Source organism: Grammomys surdaster, unplaced genomic scaffold (genome assembly GCF_004785775.1).
Source record: "Grammomys surdaster isolate TR1022 unplaced genomic scaffold, NIH_TR_1.0 193, whole genome shotgun sequence".
NCBI classification, from domain to species: Eukaryota; Metazoa; Chordata; class Mammalia; order Rodentia; family Muridae; genus Grammomys; species Grammomys surdaster.
This window is the reverse complement of record NW_021604638.1, coordinates 3,011,304-3,016,694: the sequence shown is the minus strand read 5'-3', so window position 1 is coordinate 3,016,694 and position 5,391 is coordinate 3,011,304.

Genomic DNA, 5,391 nt, shown 5'->3' with positions numbered 1-5,391 from the left:
GGGAGGGAGATGGAGGGAAGGAGGGAGGGGGAGGGAGGGAGGGAAGGAGAGAGGGAGGGAAAGAGGGAGGGAGGGAGAGGTGGTTTGGACTGGAAATATCCTCTACAGGTTTAGACACATAAGCACTTTGTCCCAGTTGGTGACATTCTTTGGAGAGTCCTAGAGGACTTCTGATTACAGAAAAAAAAGTCATAGTTGTCTCCCCTTCATGTTTCTACATGCTCTTCTTGCTTTCATAGCCCCCGAGAAAAGAAAGAAAGGGGATGGGAAAGAAGAGGTGTGAGGGTAAGCAAAGCAAAAGGAGATAACGGGGGATTGTGAGTGTTTAAGTCTAGCGGTGGACGGTGCTTTCAAGTCCTTCTTGACTTTCAGTTTTGAGAGGCAGTCCTGTTGGCTATCCAAAGAGACACCAACAAACACTGAGACCTTATCTGGAATGAAACCCCTTGAAGTCTTCGTTGGCGGAGAAGGACGAGCGTAACTCCTGCTTTAGCATCCGAGCGTTTGTTTATATCTACTTTGTTTACTTTTGTTTTGTTAGTTTTAGATACAAGGTTTTGTGTAGGCGAGGGTAGTCTAGAACTCACTACATAGCTGTGGATAGCCCTGAACTCCTTGACCTCCGAAGTACTGGGATTGCAGGCACTCTCCTGTCCCATTTCTGTGGAACTAATGAGGAGGCCTAGGGCTCCATGAGTGTCAGGCAAACATTCTAGCAACTGAACTATGTCCCCAGTGTAGAGGCCTGCCTTAAAATACTATTGAAAATGAGGGAGTCTTTAAGGGAACATCAAGAGAAGGATGCTTTCCTTCCTAACTAAGATGCATACACAAATTCGCAAATAATCCCCCCCTTGCCTCACACCTATGAACTTGAATTGTATTTAAGTTTCGCCGGTGGGAGTGTGTGACCTACTTTGAAATTCAATTATAATGACATATCTGCCCTTTATTCATTCAGAAGGCCTGGATTTTTGGGGCTCAGCTCTTGTAAAATGCAATAAACGTGTCCTTCCCTCACACACACAGGTAAAAATCCACACAAAGCATTCTCAGATATTATTATACAAATATCCAGGTGAAGGTGGAATTATTTCTTGACAACGTTCGGACAGAATCTTGGCAACTAAACGAGACCCACATGTAGTTGTACCACCAAGTTTTTCTTACAGCCTAGTGTAAGCCTCCAGTTCTTAATTGCCCATCAGAAAGATCACATTGGTGTTGGAGGTTTCTGGTATTTGTTTTGTTTTGATTTTTTTTCTTCTTTCTTCTGTTATTCGAGGTGGAAATGGTGCTAAAGATTTTTTTATCTAATACATTCCGAAAACAACAGGTTAATATGGTCCCAGAATATAAATACGTAATTGAATTCTGGTCCTGTATTTCAATAGCAAACGAACTGGCATTTTCTCCTGTCAGCTAATGAAACAATTGGGGACCATCATGGGATGAAAAATGGACAAATTAACAGCGTCATTCGAAGCCTGTGAAACCTTTCTCCTCTCTTAATGATGACTTGGCAATTCTTTATTCTGGAAACTGGTTTTGAATACTCTGAGGGGCAGCCGAAGAGAACTATGGGTAACTCTATTAAGGATAGTATTATTTATTTGTTTGTTTCTTTATCTCCATAGGTGTAAGAAGCAGATGCCAAAGGCGTAGAAAACACTGTTCCTGTCCAAGATAACGGCTCCTTTATCATCACAAGGTTTCTTCTAGAAAAGTCTTTGCAAGGGAAGAGTTAATAACTTAAAAATTATACAACCCCAAGATGAAGCATAAAAATTGGATTCCCAGGAACACGCCAGTCAATTTTATGGATAGTGGCTTGTTTCCAGAGTTAGATATTTGAGTGTAAAAAAATGGAGTTTTGAGCCACCATAAGTAAATTATGAGATCCAATATACGGATGGAAAGCTGTCATTAAATGCAGTGATATGGACAGTGCAACATGGTGTCTGAGGTCCTGGGCACTGGTGTCACATAAGCCAGGATCAAGACTTCTTGTGGCCACTTAATGGAGTTATTACCTTGTATAGGGTATTTTGCCAAAAGTAACTGACTCAGGAAGCTGTTGAACAGGCATCAGGAAAGGGATCCATGGAAAAAAATAGCTTGTACAGGAATGAGGACTTGAGTTTGTAACTCGAGCACCCACATAAGAAGTCAGCATGCAGAGAGCACCAGTTAACTTCACGCTGGGGCTCACGGGCTAGTCATCTGTGGTGGTTTGAATATGCTTGCCCTATGGAAAAGGGCACTATCAGGAGGTGTGGCCTTGTTGGAGGAAGCATGTCACTGTGTAGGTAGGCTTTGAGGTCTCCTAGTGTTCAAGCTCCACCCAGTGTGGAAAAGAGTCCCTTCCTGGCTGCCTGCAGAACACACACTCCTTCTGCTGCCTGTGGATCAAGACGTAGATCTCTTGGCTCCACTAGCAGCGCATACACCCACACATTGACATGCCGCCCCCGCCATGATGAAAATGGACGAAACCTCTGAAACTATAAGACCGACCCAATTAAATGTTTTTCTTGATGAGTTGCATTGGTCATGGTGTCTCTTCACACCAATGAAACCCTAAGACATCACCCTAGCCAAGAAACAAGTAACCCCGGGTTCTGTGAGAGGTCCTGATACAAGGGACTATGGCAGACAGTGTTGGAGAATGCCAGCATCCCCCCTGACCTCTACATACGTGCTCACACATGCACATATACATTTGCATACGCCGTACCACATGCACACACACAACATATTTTTAGATTTCTAAAACATAAATTATTTTCTAAATAAAATAAGGCAATGCATATCTTAGTTACCACTCTTTGGCTGTGAAGAGACATCGTAACCAAGGCAACTTATAAAGGAAAAGCATTTTAACTGGGGCTTGCTTATAGTTTCAGAGGCTGAGCCCATGATCATCATGTTAGGGAGGTTGGCATAGGCAGGAAGGGAGGACACCGGAGCAGTAGCTGAGAGTTCATATTTTAAGACAACAACCGTAACACACACATACAGAGAGGGGGCAGAGAAGGAGGGAGGGAGGGAGGGAGGGCGGGAGGGAGGGAGGGAGGGAGGGAGGGAATAAAAGCTAACTAAGAATGATATGGGCTTTTGAAACCTCAAAGCACACCCCTAGGGTCACATCTCTTCCAGCAAAGCCACACCTCCTAATCCTTCTAAAATAGTTCCACTAACTGGGAACCAAGCACTCAAACACATGAGTCTTTGAGGGCCATTCTCATTGAAAGCGTCACAATTCACTTAAAATGCTTATCAAATGCTTACTAAAACAGTTAATTGATAAACTGATAAGTGCACATTTAACAGATACTTGTTTTGTCATAATAATTTTTGCTTAGCAAAATAGCCATGACATTTCTATGAATATATATATACATATATATATATATATGTATATATATATATATATATATATATATATATATATATATATATATATAATTTGGAGAAATGCAGATAGGCCATGGTCTCATTTATCTGAGCCCCTACATTCATCTCTACACACATGTAGAGAGCTGGTTGGAAGAAGCTTCCACATCACAATATTCCCAGCATTGTTGGCTCTTTGCATTGTATTTTTCTCCATATGTCATCTTAGAAAATCCATTAAGGTGAATGCAAAATCAATACTCACAAGACGGGCTTTGACATTTAGCCAAATAGTAAGCTAAGGATGTACTCGAGACAGAGATTAGGGACAAAGGGTGGGCAGAGATCTGCAGGGGTGTGTAGAAGTCTCTCCGAGTGTTAAAAGCTCAAATGCATGCTCTGCTAGTCTTCGGGACCCGGATGAACGCTCCTCAGTGCTCCTAGGCTGCCTTACCACTATGTTCTCATGACTGCCTGTGAGGCAGCCATGTCATAAAGACAAGTTTATTGCCCGTGTCCAACAGTCCCTGGAGTGTCTCTGTTACTTAACAACTATAAACATGCCTTATCAACACAATGAGAAAGTAGCTGCTTGTTGGGTTATGGGGTGCACGTGGGTGTGAGTCCAGTGGGTTGAGTTGTGGGTCCCGCGTGGGCTAGAACCGAGGCTCAGCGAAGCAGAGGCTCGGGAATTCGACTGAGTTCACTCCACGCATGCTAGGCAGACGTCAGGTTGTGAGAAGCCACAGGGCTCTGCTCCAGGGTAAAGAGAACACAGTCTGAGACCCCACAGGAGCCGAAGCCCTTGGGCTAAGGATCTCCAGGCCAGGAGGCAGCCAGGGACTGGCAGGTCTCAAGCCCTTGGGCTCTCAGGCGCCACTGAGAGGCCATGCAAGGACCAAGATCAAGGGCACATAGGCTGGATCAACCCCCAGCCAAAGGGGTGTAGGGGAGAAGATGAGCTCTGGCAGTATTCCCTCAGGGAGAAGAGTCTCTTGGTCATGGCAACTGACTTGGCTGGATCATGGCGAGGTCGTGGCTGGCTCAGCTAGCTCACCTGAGTGGGTGGCCTCTGTGGCTGGAACGGAGAGAGGTCGTAGGCAGGGGATTAGACGGCAGCTTTGTAGTTGAAGACCTTCTCCATGGTTCCCCATGGTGGGCCCCAAAGATGAGAGGTAGTCCATTGTCTTAAAGTATTTATTGTTATGGTGGAAAGTGGATGAAGCTATACCTCGTATTCTCAGGGCAGGCCTGAGGTTAAATACCTTTTCCAAGGAGGAAGGTCTGGGAAGAAATGCTTAGTTGGCTACACCTTCTGGCCTTTAGATATCTCATTAATATGGAGATCTGTCTTGAGACTCTGTGGCCTGTAGTCATGCCTGCTACCTATGGAGGGGCTAGTAGGTGCTTTGTTCTAAGTGCCTGAAAGGCACAGACAATGGAGATCTATGGCCTCCTGTCAGGAGCCTGGAGTCTGGGAGCGTGGCAGAATGCATGCTGTCCCTTGCAGGGAAACCTGTGAGGTCTCCAACCTACTGGGTCTCCTGCCATCTCTAGCCAGTGCTCGACCAGAAACTATGCTGTCCTTTCACAGTCCTACAGCTGCCTTCTTTCAATTCTTGCCAAGTGGTGCCCCGTTGCTGACCAACTTATTCATGGGGAGAGCAAACCAAGAGTGACATGAGACAGGATTCAGTATTTTGGGACAACTCTATCATCTTTATGGACTGCCAAGGTACCATTGATTACTCACTAGTGAACAATGTAGCTACCCACTGCAAGCTATGATGAGACGTCTCCAGACCTATTGTAGCTTTTAAGTCTATTTAAAACCTTGCTTAGCATAGCCAGGATGGTTGGGGAGCGATGGTTGACCAGGAGGTGCTCCCTGGTCTATCACAATCCTCCAGGGATTTACACATTTCCCTCCAAACCCGTGATCCTACACCGGTAGCTTCCATCAGCAAGATAGGGTCTGCCTCAGTGGTCTCAAAT